General features: G+C 35.9%; 1 long non-coding RNA gene across 1 annotated transcript in view; it reads right to left on the reverse strand.

Moving 5' to 3' along the window:
• Positions 1 to 9,200: 9,200 nt before the first annotated feature.
• Positions 9,201 to 18,766, reverse strand: part of LOC123554797 (uncharacterized) — an 83,022-nt gene continuing 73,456 nt past the window's right edge. Inside the window, exons 3-4 of the long non-coding RNA XR_008371622.1 lie at positions 15,397 to 15,563; positions 9,201 to 15,080 (exon numbers count right to left, since the gene is read on the reverse strand). This is a non-coding gene — a long non-coding RNA (uncharacterized LOC123554797). The remainder of the gene's footprint in view (positions 15,081 to 15,396; positions 15,564 to 18,766) is intronic.

The raw sequence follows: 18,766 nt of genomic DNA on the forward strand, positions 1-18,766 counted from the left end.
GATATAATCTCTGAGAAATTTCGAAGTCGCTGTAAAAACAAACTTAACTCCAATGTAACAATAAGTTAAAACCATGAAGTACTGAACTCTAATCTAAAGTGGGAAATGTTACCAGTATTTTGGTATCACAATTTCGGTGCAAGTATTCTACATCATCAGACATAAATGCGAAAAACTATAACATACATAATGAAGCTGAAATATCCGTGTTAATGAGCTAAGTGCTATTTTTCTATTTTCATTTGTTATTTCTCTGAGAAAAAACAACACATTTGCATTTGCACTATATCTCAGTTATAACGAAATGGATTTGATTCAAACGTCACTCACATCATATGACACAAGGTGCATAACTCTTGCACCAATATTTTATGAATTATGCCTACTTTTTGTTTAGAGTTATACTTATATAGTGTTTCGCTACATTTTATCTTTACCTCTCTTATTACTTAATATTTTTGACACAGACTCAAGCTATTGAGCAATATCTTCATCCACCATTGGAGTCATTAAACACTCCAATGACAGCTCCAGTTTCCTCAGATGTGCCCAGTTTCACTATCCAGCATCGAAATAGTCGAGTGCGCTGTCTCCTGTGACAGCTCTTGTTATTGTATTTATTGATTTTTTGCAGTGTAACGGTCGAACAATGACCAACGATACTTGGTATTAACATAAAACTTTCATTTATTGAACAAAATTCTATTGTCAGCTTATTGACAAATTTCTGGTAGAAATGCACATTTATTTTGGGTTGGTAAAGTATCACAGGTCATTGTTTAACTACACTTTTTAAAAATGAATTTAAAAAAAATTAAATTTTTAAATTAATGTTATTAAACTATGCTTTTCCTCTGTTTTAATCATCACAATACATATACCACGATCACATTTTGGCCAACGTTTGTTTCAACTAGCGATTTAGAATGAAATGCATTTTAAAAGTGAAATATTTTACACGCACACTGATTTCTTTGGTTAGATCAAAAATCTTCATAAATTAAGCTCTCCTTCTCTTTTGCTCATCACAATATATACTACAACAACACACTGTCCAACCCCAGGGATATCTCAGGTCTCAAGACGACAGGCGTTGGTTGGTGTAATTTGCTTATTGGTGCGTACAAAGATTATCCCGAATAAAACTATTTCAATACTTGCATCGACGTCTCTGCAAACAATTTTTCACCTACAAATTATCCCATAACTCATAAAAGAAATTGTGGTATTTTGCAACGATATCTATTGCACCGCCTACGGGTCACGTGGTACCACAAAAAGCTTAATGGTCAAATGTTTGTTATTGTTTGCCGGCTTCCGATTGGTTGAAAAAAAAAAACCTATAGCATTCAATGAGGAATCAGCTGACTGGTTATTCCTTAAAATCTTAAAATGTAATGTTTTCTGTGCATTTTGCACTGCGCCAGATAAAAGAAATGCCTTGTAAGATGTTATCCCTACTCTAGTATTCTAAAGAACCATGGTCATGAACGGAAAAATATACTAACCCATTTCATCGCGTATATTCATACTAAAGACACGCAGGTCAGTAAAAATCTGTACTACTGTTTATTTATCAAGCAAATTTATAGTTCCAATCGTGCACAGTCACCTTGGCTCAATTTCCATATTGCAGAGATATGCATCCGTATATTTTATGCTTTTAGTCAACGTTACAGAAAAAACTTGCGTGAATCTTCCCTAATGAACATTCCGTTAGAGGTCACGACAGTGTGCACAATGTTAAGCGAAATTAAACAAACAAAAACAGAATGCAATATATTCACAGTTTTAACATTAGAGACTCGCAATGTGATAATTCATCTTGTATATGGTTTGAATTTGAAATATAATATTTATAATTATTCTGTGTAATTTAATTCATTGCACATTTATGCGTGTCATATAAACATTTTAGCGTCCACAGTGTAAGTAAAATGACGACTGACAAACTGTTTCAATAGCCAATCAGATGTGTGCTATAAAACTAGAACGAACTTCACCAGGGAAGTTCAAGCAAGTTTCTTGAGTACCTGTGAAAAACTGTAAACTACACGTGTTTTTCTAAATAGAGACTACTTGTGAAATGTGACGGTTCAACAACGGAAGATAAATTTCCACTTGTTTTAATATCAATATACAATTTACTGAAACTGCGTGTGTTTGATATGAAAAGCAATTAAATGTTAGTAATATTTTCCGTTCACGGCACATGGTTCTTATAGAATACTAGGGGTAGGTTTGTAACCACGTACGGAGGCATTTTCTTTTGATAGGTGCCAAATGGCTTTTGAAGTATTTTATATCTGCTGGCTATTTATTTATACTCTGAAATTACAATTTAGTAAGTAATAAATTGAAATCACCACTTATTCCATACACAGATTGAGGGTTTGTCTTTGTATGGAAAAACAAGAGGGCATATATGGCCCTAAAATCGCTCACCATGTTATAATATGACTTAAGGACAAGAAGTATAAAAGAAATATCAAATTTAGGCCCTTCTGGTTTTTTTAGCAAATTTATGAGATTCCTATGTACAATCAAGTAACCCCTGGTGCGCCGGGGTCAATTTGACCTATGGGGGGTCAAGATTTGAACACAAATTTTGTAGGTCCACTAGGCAATGACTACATGTCAAATATACTTTAAGTACTACAGCCTTCTGGTTATTTTTAGAAAAATTTTGAAGATCAAGTAACACATGAGGCGGGTTTAATTTGACCACGGTCATGATTTGAACAAAGTTTGTTTGATAGACTCTACTACAAGCTACATGTTCAAATTAAGATCTAGCCTCTGTTTTTTTAGAAATTTTGAAGATTTCCTATGATATATCAAGTGAACCTGGGACAGGGTTCAATTTTGACCCCAGGTCTGATTTGAACAAATTTGTTGAGGTCACTAGCATGTACATTGAAATATCTAAGTTCTAGGCCATTCTGGTTTATTTTAAAAATGTTTGAAGATTTTACTATGATAAAATCAAGTGACCCTGGGCAGGTCAATTTTGACCCCGAGGTCATGATTTGAACAACTTTAGTAGAGGTCCACTAGGCAATGCTACATGTCAAATATCTAAGGTCTTGGGCTTCTGGTTTTTTAGCCCACCATCATCAGATGGTGGGCTATTCAAATCACTCTGCGTCCGTGGTCTGTCGTCCTTCCGTCAGTCCGTGCGTCCTTCCGTCCGTTAACAATTTCTCGTTATCGCATCTCCTCAGAAACTACCAGGGGGATTTTGTCAGAATGATGTACTGGTACCCTAGTTGTGTCCCCCTGAAAATCAGACTGGTTCAACAATTTTTTAGTGAGTTATAGCCCTTTGTTGTTTATTTCTATAATTTACATAGATTTATATAGGGAAAAACTTTGAAAATCTTCTTGTCCATAACCACAGAGCCTAGGGCTTTGATATTTGGTATGAAGCATCATCTAGTGGTCCTCTACCAAGATGATTCAAATTATTTTCCTGGGGTCAAATATGGCCCCGCCCCGGGGGTCACATGGTTTATATAGACTTATATAGGGAAAAATTTTGAAAAACCTCTTGTTCAAAACCACAGGGCCTAGGGCTTTGATATTTTGTATGTGACATCATCTAGTGGTCTTCTACTAAGGGGGATTTTTAGTGAGTTATGGCCCTTTGTTGTTTATTTCTATAAATTACATAGATTTATATAGGGAAAAACTTTGAAAATCTTCTTGTCCATAACCACAGAGCCTAGGGCTTTGATATTTGGTATGAAGCATCATCTAGTGGTCCTCTACCAAGATGATTCAAATTATCCCCCTAGGGTCAAATATGGTCCCGCCCCGGGGGTCACATGGTTTACATAGACTTATATAGGGAAAAACTTTGAAAATCTTCTTGTCCAAACCACAAAGCCTAGGGCTTTGGCATTTGTAATGTAGCATCATCTAGTGGTTCTCTACCAAGTTTGTTCAAATTATCCCCCTAGGGTCAAATATGGCCCCGCCCTGGGGGTCAAATGGTTCATATAGACTTATATAGGGAAAAGCTTTTAAAATCTTCTTGTCAATAACCTACAACATTCAAATTTGGACCACATGTATGGTTTTGAGTGGCAAGATGAACCTTGACATGAGTTGACCTTGATTTTGACCTAGTGACCTACTTTCACATTTCTGTAGCTACAGCCTTCAAATTTGGACCACATGCATAGTTTTGTGCACTGAAAAAAACTTTGACCTTGACATTGACCTAGTGACCTACTTTCACATTTTTGAAGGTACAGGCTTCAACTTTGGACCACATGCATAGTTTCGTGTTCCGAAATGAAATCTGACCTTGATTTTGACCTAGTGACCTACTTTCACATTTCTCAAGCTACAGCCTTCAAATTTGGACCACATGCATAGTTTTGTGTACCGAAACAAACTTTGACCGTTACATTGACCTATTGACCTTCTTTCACATTTTTGAAGGTACAGGCTTCAAATTTGGACCACATGCATAGTTCTGTGTTCTGAAATAAAATTTGACCTTGATTTTGACCTAGTGACCTACTTTCACATTTCTCGAGCTACAGCCTTCAAATTTGGACCAATTGCATAGTTTTGTGTACCAAAATGAACTTTGACCTTAAGATTGACCTAGTGACCTACTTTCACATTTCTGTAGCTACAGGCTTCAAATTTTGACCACATGCATAGGATTATGTACTGAAACAAACTTTGACCTTGACATTGACCTAGTGACCTACTTTCACATTTTTGAAGGTACAGGCTTTAAATTTTGACCACATGCATAGATTTGTGTTCTGAAGTGTTATTTGACCTTGATTTTGACCTAGTGACCTACTTTCACATTTCTCGAGCTACAGCCTTCAAATTTGGACCAATTGCATAGTTTTGTGTACCGAAATGAACTTTGACCTTAAGATTGACCTAGTGACCTACTTTCAAATTTCTCAAACTACAGCCTTCAAACTTGATGCTCATGCATAGTTTTGTGTACAAAGAACTTTGTCTTTGAAATTGATCTAGTGACCTACTTTCACATTTTTCAAGCTACAGCTTTCAAATTTGGACCACATGCACAGTGTTGTGTACTGAAATGAAATTTGACCTTGAGCTAGTCAATAAGTGTTGAAATTTGGAACACTCAAAAATGGCACATTGGTGGGCACCAAGATCACTCTGTGATCTCTTGTTTAAGATTTTCCTATGTAAAATCAAGTGACCCCCGGGGTCATGATTTGAACAAACTTGTAAGAGGTCTACTAGGCAATGCTTCACACCAAATATCTAAGCTCTAGGGCTTCTGGTTTTTGAGAAGAAGATTTTTAAAGTTTTTCCTTTTGGCAACCAGAGTTCTGCATGGAATTCAATTCTTTGAAAAATTTTGAAAGGGGGCCACCCAAGGATCATTCCTGTGAAGTTTGGTGTAATTCTGCCCAGTGGTTTTCAAGAAGAAGATTTTTTTAGAAATTGTTGACGGACGACGTACTATGCACGACGGACATCAAGCGGTCACAAAAGCTCACCTTGTCACTTCGTGACAGGTAAGCTAAAAATGGATTGGGCATGCCCATGTAAGGGAATGCCTCCTTTACAGACAATAAACAGTGCTAATAAGTTATAAATATTAAAATTAAGTGTTGAACATGCACTTGTAGGTAGATTTCACATACCTCGGCCAAGTGAAGAATATTAAGATGTGTACTGAATCAGTATTCAATAAGAGTTATTAAGTATCCATTTCATGGTGACACATATTTCCAAGATGAATATCACAAAGTGACTGGACAGGAGAGTTTTATCTACAAGTAGGACTAGATACAAGACAATAGGAATGTGTGTTTTAATCAGAGTTGTTGATTTGTCAATTGGTATTTTCAATTATAAAATTTAGGTCATTGTGACTGCCGAACTATTTTTGTATTTTGATGTCGCTGGCTTTTATGAATACTTGATAGTTTTGTTTGAAACTTTTAGGGTATCTTATTTGTTTGAAAATAAGAAATGGCCAGATTAGAGCCACATATAAGAATGTCATTTTAACCATTTTTGACTAATGTGTCCTATTTTGTAAGTGTATTTTCACTTACTTCTATAAGGATTTTTATCATGTTTTACTATATTGTACCTAATTTGAGGCTGGCCATTTAACTAATCTTTGTGTTATATAGAGGATATTTGTTTGTTTTGAGTGAATATGGAATATATCTCACTGAGAAGTGAGAAAAGTTCAAATATTTTCACGAGCGCGTAGCGCAAGTGAAAATGTGAAAATTTTCTCACTTCGAGGTGAGATATATTCCATATTCACGAAAAACAAACAAATTTTCTTTTTATTTTATGCTCAATTACGTTGAGCAATGCATTTTGCAACTGTTTTAATCTCAGCGCGGGAAACAGACGCGTGTAAACAGACATGACGTCAGACGTGCTGTGACGTTATAAAGACGCATGCAACAAGTTCCATTTTGTTTTATATTTTGCTGCATAACGGTATGAAATTCTTTTTAAGTAAAATAATTTGAATCGAGAAATATACTATAAAGAACAAAGTGCGACTATAATTTTCATCCTGTTTTAAGCAAATAATTTAAAATTCATACACAATGTATGAGGGGGCGGAGCTCATATCTCTCACAGTGTGAAAATATAGATTTCATATTTCAACAGTGTGAGCGATGAGATATGGAAATATTTAACTGATAGAATACAGTATTTCATTAGTTAGCATAAAATAAATAATTGTTTTTATGTTTTACATGTTATTTTTGTAATTTAAGGAAATGGCCAGATTGAAGCCAGGTATATCTCGGTCTCATTATTGAATTGTCTTTGATTTTTGTTGGGGACTGATCACATTGTCAGGAAAATGTAGATTTTTGATTGGTCAATGTGATCACATGGTACCCCTAAGAAGTGTATAAATACAGGGCAGAAACTGCCCTCAGAATCTTCTTCTTCAACATCTTTCCTGATCACTAACAACAGAAAAACTCTGAAATAGCTCAACAAATCTGCTCTAAGGTGTAACTAAATAAACATATTTGTGTTTGGATTCTACTTGGAAGGTATGAACCTTGAATCTTTGAATATTTAAATGTTCTGTTAACATTTTAAAGCTCTGCTAACACTTTAAAAGCAAATCAACATTTATTACTAGAAATGCATAATAACAGGACACAGATAAGCTTTTATCTGCCTACACCAATAAGGTACCATGTGGTCGCTGAACCTAGATGCTGTGTTGGTTTGCGAGTAATTACATTTAAGCTGTTTATTCATTAATAAGTAATTTTAACTGAAAAGATGTGACTTTTTGGACTACTGTATATTCATAAGAAGATCACATTACATAGGCTGAGTCCTTCGTTGCATGGCTATAACTTTGAGACTTTTGACTTTCATATATACAACTATAGTAAACAATTACTATTCATTAGGGCGTTTGTTCTGTTTGGCGCTAAGACAACTCTAGACATCTACATATAAGTGTATGCAAGTCACGAGATGTGACTGTATATGCTTGCATGTTACTCACTCCATTTCTCCGGTGTACCGGCTTGTTACAGTTGGACATCCCAATGTTTGCATGCGGGCCACAGGAGGTGACTTCGCATGTAAATGGGTTACTATAACATCACTGTAAGACCTTAGACACCGGCATCCTCGACTATAAGGAATCCCTTGATAGATGCGCTTTGGACGTTAGATGCGAGGTACCTTACACCCATATAAAAATGGTATTTATTTGTGTTTGGAACGCTATTTGACAGGGTAAATGGCACCTCATGTACAAAGTCATTTCTTACAATGTAAGCCTATGGAAAAATAATTAGCAGAGTCTGATTTAACCTCCGACATTTAGGTCGGTAATGGCTGCTGCTGCAACATTATTACGCGATATTCCTGAAGAGACTGGTTAGAAATTTCTGCCATATTAGTGTGTCTTTAAGACAAAGAGTACTGTAAGGAGTCTTACATTGATAGCGTCAGAATTTTCCGACAATCGGAGACGGAATTAGTTATGCGTGTGTTTATTATTACAAAAATATTTGTTGTTTATCATTCAGTTTGACATTTTCCCAGTATTTTCTTGACTTGTACTCTATCAGTTATGCCACGTGTGCAAATACGGAAAAGTGCATTGAAGGATAATGATACACTTACACTTTAGGTTTAACTAGCCCGTCTCAGGTAACTGTGTAATTGAAGAGTTAGGGCACGAATAATGTGGAATTTTTGATACATATTGTTTTTGCTACTTGAACATTTTGGCAGTTTCCTGTTAGGTAAATGCCCAATAAGAACTGTTGTGGCTGAGAAATAAACCAACAAAGCTAGATTTATTCATACTTTTGTACATACAAACATGTGGTTGTTGAACTAGTTTCTGTCGACGTTTTCCACATTCAATTGTTCGTGTCGAAGTCCACCCAGCCTTAAATCCAGCGAAGACACTTCTCCAGATTTTTCTTAGGATTTGGAAAAGATAAAACTTTACACTGCTTATGCGTTCTGGGAAGCGACTGTCGGACTTGCAAAGTCCCTACTGACACTTTTTTACCATTTCTAATAAGTTTTACACGTATATTTAATCATTTTCAAAAGGATAAAAATCAGCTGGTTTCATCGGTGTCGAGATCGCAATGTCGGAGGGTATTTTAACTTTACACCGTTGCGTTCTGGGAAGCGACTGTCGGACTTGCAAAGTCCCCACTGACACATTTTAACCATTTATAATAAGTTATAGTACACGTATATATAATCATTTTCAAAAGGAATTAATCAGCTGTTTTATCGGTGTCGAGATCGCAGATATCGGAGGGTAATATTTACATTAACACTGCCTGGAGGTGTGCGACGATTCCAGCACATTGATTGGTTGATCGCTTATCGATTTATTAATTTGACTGACAGGCGGTGTTCGGTCAATTGACTCACAGTTGAGGTTATAACACACTAAATAGCCAGCACTATATATTCTATATAAAATGACAAGTTTTCACAATGCTGCAATACACACCTAGACCCATTTTAAATTTCTTTAACTTACATTTTCTTGTAGAGCAACATTTATACTTTAAAAATATCCAAAGAAAAGTAGGGGTCATGTTTGATGCAAGAAAAATATTTCTGGTCAAACGGACACACCATAATTTTTACACTGAAATGACAATCACAATTTAGGGTAGGGGTGTATGAATAAATTTCACATGTTAAATCAGTTTGGAGTCTTTTTTTCAACATGCAAATGCTACCAGTATGTCAAGTATAGGCATGCAATATGATTTCAACCAATATATAGAAATGATTTCAAGGAAAAATCCTTCTTACAGCAAAAAGAACTGAGAACTATTTGAATCCGCCATTATGCGACTACCATTTTTTCATAGGTGCTCAGGCTATTTAGTGTCTGTATGCCTATAAGGAAATATGAAATTTTTTTTTTCAGCTTTTTTGCTGTCTATGTGAAGTTTCATCTATACTCGGCTTATAAAACAAGTTTCAGCCCAAACAAACCAGTAGTTTTCTCAAAATCACTATTTTTGTACAGCCATCATTTTGTCCAAAGACTTTGGTTTAAGCCGTTAAATTTGGCTGAATCACATATAGTCATTAAATGCTGTTTTTTCAAACAAGAGGACCATGATGGTCCTGAATCGCTCACCTCTTCCCACATGACCCAGTTTTGAGTATGACATCATTTTTTTTCTATTATTTGACATAGTGACCTAGTTTTTGAGCTCATGTGACCCAGTTTTGAACTTGACCTAGATATTATCAAGATAAAAATTCTGACCAATTTTCATGAAGATCCATTGAAAAATATGGTCTCTAGAGATGTCACAAGGTTTTTCTATTATCTGACCTATTGACCTAGTTTTCGAAGGTACGTGACCCTGTTTTGAACTTTATCTAGATATCATCAAGGTGAACATTCTCACTAATTTTCATGAAGATCTCATGAAAAATATGGCCTCTAGAGAGGTCACAAGGTTTTTATATTTTTATACCTACTGGCCTAGTTTTTGACCGCACGTGACCCAGTTTCGATTCTGACCTAGATATCATCAAGGTGAACATTCAGATAAATTTTCATGAAGATCCATTCAAAAATATGGTCTCTAGAGAGGTCAAAAGATTTTAATAATTTTAGATCTACTGACCTAGTTTTTGACCGCAGTTGACCCAGTTTCAAACTTGACCTAGATATCATCAAGATGAACATTCAGACCAACTTTCATACAGATCCCATGAAAAGTATGGCCTCTAGAGAGGTCACAAGGTTTTTTTATTATTTGACCTACTGACCTAGTTTTTTAAGGCACATGACCCAGTTTCAAACTTGACCTAGATATCATCAAGGTGAACATTCAGACCAACTTTCATACAGATCCCATGAAAAATATGGCCTCTAGAGAGGTCACAAGGTTTTTCTATTATTTGACCTATTGACCTAGTTTTCGAAGGTACGTGACCCTGTTTTGAACTTTATCTAGATATCATCAAGGTGAACATTCTCACTAATTTTCATGAAGATCTCATGAAAAATATGGCCTCTAGAGAGGTCACAAGGTTTTTCTATTTTTATACCTACTGGCCTAGTTTTTGACTGCACATGACCCAGTTTCGAAATTGACCTAGATATCATCAAGGTGAACATTCAGATAAATTTTTATGGAGATCCATTCACAAGTATGGCCTCTAGAGAGGTCACAAGGTTTTTCTATTTTTAGACCTACTGACCTAGTTTTTGACCGCACATGCCCCAGTTTCGAACTTGACCTAGATATCATCAAGATGAACATTCAGACCAATTTTCATACAGATCCCATGAAAAATATGGCCTTTAGAGAGGTCACAAGGTTTTTCTATTATTTGACCTACTGACCTAGTTTTTGAAGGCACGTGACCCACTTTCCAACTTGACCTAGATATCATCAAGATGAACATTCAGACCGACTTTCATACAGATCCCATGAAAAATATGGCCTCTAGAGAGGTCACAAGGTTTTCTATTATTTGACCTACTGACCTAGTTTTTGATGGCACGTGACCCACTTTCGAACTTGACCTAAATATCATCAAGGTGAACATTCTGACTAATTTTCATGAAGATCTCATGAAATATATGGCCTCTAGAGAGGTCACAAGGTTTTTCTATTTTTAGACCTACTGACCTAGTTTTTGATCGCACGTGACCCAGTTTCGAACTTGACCTAGATATCATCAAGATGAACATTCAGACCATCTTTCATACAGATCCCTGAAAAATATGGCCTTTAGAGAGGTCACAAGGTTTTTCTATTATTTGACCTACTGACCTAGTTTTTGAAGGCACATGACCTAGTTTCGAACTTGACCTAGATATCATTAAGGTGAACGTTCTGACCAATTTTCATGAAGATCTTGTGAAATATATGACCTCTAGAGAGGTCACAAGGTTTTTCTATTTTTAGACCTACTGACCTAGTTTTTGAAGGCACGTGACCCAGTTTCGAACTTGACCTAGATATCATCAAGCTGAACATTCTGACCAATTTTCATGAAGATCTTGTGAAATATATGGCCTCTAGAGAGGTCACAAGGTTTTTCTATTTTTAGACCTACTGACCTAGTTTTTTATGGCACATGACCCAGTTTCGAACTTGACCTAGATATCATCAAGATGAACATTCTGACCAACTTTCATAAAGATTCCATGAAAAATGTGACCTCTAGAGTGGTCACAAGCAAAAGTTTACGGACGGATGCACGCACGCACGGACACCGCGCGATCACAAAAGCTCACCTTGTCACTTTGTGACAGGTGAGCTAAAAAAAACGTAAGATATTACATCAAATATACCACCAGCAAGTGCGGAATAGACAACTACACTGAAAACAAGAGGACCATGATGGTCCTGAATCGCTCACCTATCCCCACATGACCCAGTGTTGAACTGAGTACGACGTCGTTATTTCTATTATTTGACATAGTGACCTAGTTTTTGAGCACATGTGACCTAGATATCATCAAGATAAAAAATTCTGACCAATTTTCATGAAGATCCATTGAAAAATATGACCTCTAGAGAGGTCACAAGGTTTTCTATTATTTGACGTAATGACCTAGTTTTTGAAGGCACGTGACCCACTTCTGAATCTGACCTAGATATCATCAAGGTGAACATTCTCACCAATTTTCATGAAGATCTCATGAAAAATATCGCCACTAGAGAGGTCACAAGGTTTTTCTATTTTTCGACCTACTGACCTAGTTTTTGACCGCACGTGACCCAGTTTCGAACTTGACCTAGATATCATCAAGATGAACATTCTGACCAACTTTCATAAAGATTCCATGAAAAATGTGACCTCTAGAGTGGTCACAAGCAAAAGTTTACGGACGGATGCACGCACGCACGGACACCGCGCGATCACAAAAGCTCACCTTGTCACTTTGTGACAGGTGAGCTAAAAAAAACGTAAGATATTACATCAAATATACCACCAGCAAGTGCGGAATAGACAACTACACTGAAAACAAGAGGACCATGATGGTCCTGAATCGCTCACCTATCCCCACATGACCCAGTGTTGAACTGAGTACGACGTCGTTATTTCTATTATTTGACATAGTGACCTAGTTTTTGAGCACATGTGACCTAGATATCATCAAGATAAAAAATTCTGACCAATTTTCATGAAGATCCATTGAAAAATATGACCTCTAGAGAGGTCACAAGGTTTTTCTATTATTTGACGTAATGACCTAGTTTTTGAAGGCACGTGACCCACTTCTGAATCTGACCTAGATATCATCAAGGTGAACATTCTCACCAATTTTCATGAAGATCTCATGAAAAATATCGCCACTAGAGAGGTCACAAGGTTTTTCTATTTTTCGACCTACTGACCTAGTTTTTGACCGCACGTGACCCAGTTTCGAACTTGACCTAGATATCATCAAGATGAACATTCTGACCAACTTTCATAAAGATTCCATGAAAAATGTGACCTCTAGAGTGGTCACAAGCAAAAGTTTACGGACGGATGCACGCACGCACGGACACCGCGCGATCACAAAAGCTCACCTTGTCACTTTGTGACAGGTGAGCTAAAAAAAACGTAAGATATTACATCAAATATACCACCAGCAAGTGCGGAATAGACAACTACACTGAAAACAAGAGGACCATGATGGTCCTGAATCGCTCACCTATCCCCACATGACCCAGTGTTGAACTGAGTATGACGTCGTTATTTCTATTATTTGACATAGTGACCTAGTTTTTGAGCACATGTGACCTAGATATCATCAAGATAAAAAATTCTGACCAATTTTCATGAAGATCCATTGAAAAATATGACCTCTAGAGAGGTCACAAGGTTTTTCTATTATTTGACCTAATGACCTAGTTTTTGAAGGCACGTGACCCACTTCTGAATCTGACCTAGATATCATCAAGGTGAACATTCTCACCAATTTTCATGAAGATCTCATGAAAAATATCGCCACTAGAGAGGTCACAAGGTTTTTCTATTTTTCGACCTACTGACCTAGTTTTTGACCGCACATGACCTAGTTTTTGAGCACATGTGACCTAGATATCATCAAGATAAAAAATTCTGACCAATTTTCATGAAGATCCATTGAAAAATATGACCTCTAGAGAGGTCACAAGGTTTTTCTATTATTTGACCTATTGACCTAGTTTTCGAAGGTACGTGACCCTGTTTTGAACTTTATCTAGATATCATCAAGGTGAACATTCTCACTAATTTTCATGAAGATCTCATGAAAAATATGGCCTCTAGAGAGGTCACAAGGTTTTTCTATTTTTATACCTACTGGCCTAGTTTTTGACTGCACATGACCCAGTTTCGAAATTGACCTAGATATCATCAAGGTGAACATTCAGATAAATTTTTATGGAGATCCATTCACAAGTATGGCCTCTAGAGAGGTCACAAGGTTTTTCTATTTTTAGACCTACTGACCTAGTTTTTGACCCCACGTGACCCAGTTTCGAACTTGACCTAGATATCATCAAGGTGAACATTCTGACCAATTTTCATGAAGATCCATTGAGAAATATGGCCTCTAAAGAGATCACAATGTTTTTTTTATTTTTAGACCTACTGACCTAGTTTTTGACCCCACATGACCCAATTTCGAACTTGACCTAGATATCATCAAGGTGAACATTCTGACCAATTTTCATGAAGATGCATTGAGAAATATGGCCTCTAGAGAGGTCACAAGGTTTTTCTATTTTTAGACCTACTGACCTAGTTTTTGACAGCAGTTGACCCAGTTTCGAACTTGACCTAAATATCATCAAGGTAAACATTCTGACTAATTTTCATGAAGATCCATTGAGAAATATGGCCTCTAGAGAGGTCACAAGGTTTTTCTATTTTTAGACCTACTGACCTAGTTTTTGACCCCACGTGACCCAGTTTCGAACTTGACCTAGATATCATCAAAGTAAACAATCTGACCAATTTTCATGAAGATCTCATGAAAAATATGGCTTCTAGAGAGGTCACAAGGTTTTTCTATTTTTAGACCTACTGACCTAGTTTTTGACGGCACGTGACCCAGTTTCGAACTTGACCTAGATATCATCAAGATGAACATTCTGACCAACTTTCATAAAGATCCCATGAAAAATGTGACCTCTAGAGTGGTCACAAGCAAAAGTTTACGCACGCACGAACGCACGCACGCACAGACTGACAGACGGACGCTACGCGATCACAAAAGCTCACCTTGTCACTTTGTGACAGGTGAGCTAAAAACTTATAACTATGCAACTGTGATAAAATATAGAACAAAATTAGTGTTTAGTGATTTTTTTTTTGTTAAAAAAAAAGCTTATTTTTCAGTAAAAAATGGGAAAATTCTCTTTTTTTCATCACAAATGCAACAATTCTGCATATTTTTGCATTCTATAGCTAAAGTCATATCTCATGGCCATGGTATTCAAGTTCTCTCCAACAATTCATGTCAAAATGTAACTAAAAAGGTGTTGATACTGCACACCTGGTCTCTGCTCAAAAATGTGTGAAATTCCTCAGGTTCAGTACTGTCAGACACAGGAATCCTCCTGAAATGTTAGTTAAGTTTCTGCATGCCTTGTTACTAACACATATAATTTAGAAAATAAAATAGAAAAAAACAGGTTTAGTGTAAATAATCATTTTGTTAAGAAATAAGCTGCTCTTCAAGTGAGATGCCACGGAAATTTTGCCGTAAAAGTCATAACAGACTTGTCGGATTTAAAAAGGGGGTAATTCATGAAGGTAAAACTTACATTTCTTTACTTAGTCAGACAAGTGTTGAAGTGTTACTGCAAAAAAGTATGTTAGACTTACAAAAGAGACTTTTGAGTCAAGGGTTAATGATAACGAAGGTTTACTTACACTAAATGATGTAAATGGCTCTGAAACGGGTGTCGCACCTCTGCGATCACTAAACAGCTGTCCTAAGTTGGCGGATGAGTACAGTACACCAGGAAACACTGAGGCTCACCCTGATCTGTTAACTCACAAACTGTACTGTCCTAAGCTGCTACAGGAAATGTTTAACTCTGAAATAAAAAGGCATTGCAATGGTGAAAACATATGTGATGGCAATCTGAATTTTGATGCTGAATCTTCTCGTAAATGGGGATTAGCTTGGGAAGAGCGGCTTAAATGCTCAAAATTTAGCTATATTAGTAATTATTATAAGCTTTATGATGAGGTTGAAAAACAAGGAAGGGGTAGAAAAGCTGTTAAAATCAATGTTGGCTTCCAGTTAGGTGTAATGACAACCCCAATAGGTAATACAGGTGCAGCTATATATTACTGGCCCATGCTGAGATAATTCCACCCTGTGTTACTGGTATGCAAAGATTGTTAAATAAAGTTGGTGAAAACATTGAAACCCTTAACAAACAGAATATGAATGAAGTAAGACAGTCACTTAAACAGGAAAATGCGAAATGTGGTAATTCAAATAGCTCAGAAGTCTTAACCGAAGGGGACTCCTGCTACAATAACCCGAAAGTACGCCCTTTCAAGCTGGCACCATTGTCGCAACAACTATTTGTGAAAATAATACACATAGAAAGTCAATTATTGGTGCATTTGTTGGTGTTAAGGAGGAAGGTTACCTTGTTACAAGGGTAAATTCAAATTAGTTGAAACGCAGCATTATTTTGCATTTCGTGTAATATGAAGTTTTAACTGCTACAATTTCAATTTCGTTTGTCTCTGTCCCTTCAAGTTCAATTTTAATCCAGGTTTGAAGAACATGACCCTCCAAAGATATTTCATATTGAAAGAAGAAGGAAAATACGGATATTTAACACTTTTCATTGTATTTTAGTTTTATTGATATCCGTAGAAGTCTGCATAATTGATAATTTTACTAGCATGCATATTAGCTTTCTAATATAAGCTTAAAATGTATATGTCGCGGGGCTCGTGTTTCCATGGTAACGCATTTTCTCTCATTTTTAAACAACTATGTATAAAAATAGGGGTTTTCGACGGCTTCAGTGCCATTCTGTTAATGACCAACATGGAATATTTGGGTAATATTATTAGCAAAATACCAAGCACTTTATATGGTACCCTATTTTTCTTAAAGTTTAAAGTAACCATGGCAACAGAAATGTTTAAAATAGCTTATATCTTGCTTTTTGTCGTAATTTCTTATAAAAAATATTGAATAAGATTATCTTTCTAGTTGATTTAGCTTTAAAACATATAATTTCTAACGTAAGTATGTTTTCGTGTTATTTGCATTTATTCAAACAAATTTCACAGCTTAGAATACTTACAGCAGTACCCCTCGTCTGGCATTTTTCATGGAAAAATCGTTAAGGATGCTGCTAATATTCTCATAGATATTGTTGAAATGAAAATAAAAAGCCGAAGCTGTGTTTCTTAAATAGACCAGTGTCAACGCTTTTGAATTTTACATTTAGATACATAGGTCACGGGCTTCGTTTCCATGGTAACATCAATTCAATTCAAGAAACCACAATTTTCTACTGAAATTTGAACAATTTTAGATCTTACTTTTAGTAAATAAGTAACAAATTATCAACGGAACCTGAAAAATAGGTATTACAAATCAAACTGCGAGATCTTTTATTTGAAAATGGCCGTAACAAGTAACCTTTACCCAACTATATTCCAAATAACATTGGTTACCATTATCCATTTTCTTACATTCCGCATAACATTTCGTTATAACTACATAAAAAAAGCAAAATATTGATTATTATTCAGAGCAAAAGACTCATAAAAATATTTCAGCAAATAATGGTTATTTAGAAATAGTTAAAATAAAGAAAATGCACAGAATTACGTACTTTCAAGATAAAAGCTATTAACTTTGCGCGGTAACTGACACGTAACGTCATGACGTCAATGACGTCATTTTAAGACAACATTGTTTTGAAGCGTTTCTGCGGCAATTTATTAATTTTTTCTGCATTATTAAACCATAAAGCATCGGATCGAAGACAGGTTCATGATTTTTTTTTCAGAAGAATGAATATACAAACACATTTAGTTTGTCGTAAACGTCGTCGTAAATCGTCACGTTAGCTTCCGGTTGGACATGCGCACATACAAATATGAAGGTAACCTACCTCCTTAAAGCATGTACAGCTGCTTCTAAGTTAAGAAATCAAGGGTATAAAAATGTAAAGTGCCCCAATCATCCAGGCCACTGTACAGCAAATTTAGATGAGGCCCAATCCATTGGTGATGAAGCCAAATGGAATGAAATGGTATCTAAGGATATTACTAAAGACCTTCAGATTTCACACCACACAGGTGATGGAGATTCTAAAGGTCATTCTGGTGTAGATGTTACGCGCATATAGCCAATCTGCGCATTTGGTAAATTGCGCAGCGCAAATAACCAATTTGTTATCTGCGCAACGATTTGTAAATCGGGCAACCTTATATATTTCTTATATGCGCAGGATAACTGTCTTGCGCGTTTGGTAAATGAGGCTGCGCTTTTAACATATGGATGATATCTCCCGATATAATTGAATATCATTAGAGGGTTAGACTTGTAGGCCTACATAAAACAGTTTAATTTTAAAACTGACAGTGATCATGCACGCGTAAAGGTGTGAATTGACTGTGCATAATTTGTAAAGAACAAGAAAAACATTTTTTTAAAGTAAATGAGCGTATTTATGCGGTAATTTCAATGAGATGCTCACGTCCCTGGTAGTTTATGGACTAAAAATTTCTGTTGACGACGGTATTAAGAGTCATTTGTTATAGGTGTTAAAAAAACTTTAAAATGATACAAAATATCCAAAGTATATTTAATAACACAAGTTTTTTCATTTATTTTTTTATTTATTTTTTTTTAACTTTTAAACGCCGTAGCCTGTGCGGGATGTCGATCCAGCGCTAATATCAAATCCTGAAATGACACCGATATTTCAAATATACATTGATCATTTCTTACAGATCGTATTGATATTTTTTAATGTTTTGTAGTACAAAAGAGTAATTTTCGCCAGAACATGAACGAAAGTTTGCTGCGCAAGATGTGTCCTGCGCTAATAGAAAATCTGGAAATTACTCTGATAATATGAATAACTGCCATAAACCATGCTAACTTTTACATTGTTTAATAATTACAGACTGATATTGCAAATCTAGGTTTTAAAAATGTGTCATAAATTTATTTCAACATCAGTAAATTCATGGGAGTCGGTCACCAGGTTTCAATATCTGCAGTATGATACAATATGCAATAAAGCTCAAA

Source organism: Mercenaria mercenaria, chromosome 7, assembly GCF_021730395.1.
Source record: "Mercenaria mercenaria strain notata chromosome 7, MADL_Memer_1, whole genome shotgun sequence".
Taxonomy (NCBI): Eukaryota; Metazoa; Mollusca; class Bivalvia; order Venerida; family Veneridae; genus Mercenaria; species Mercenaria mercenaria.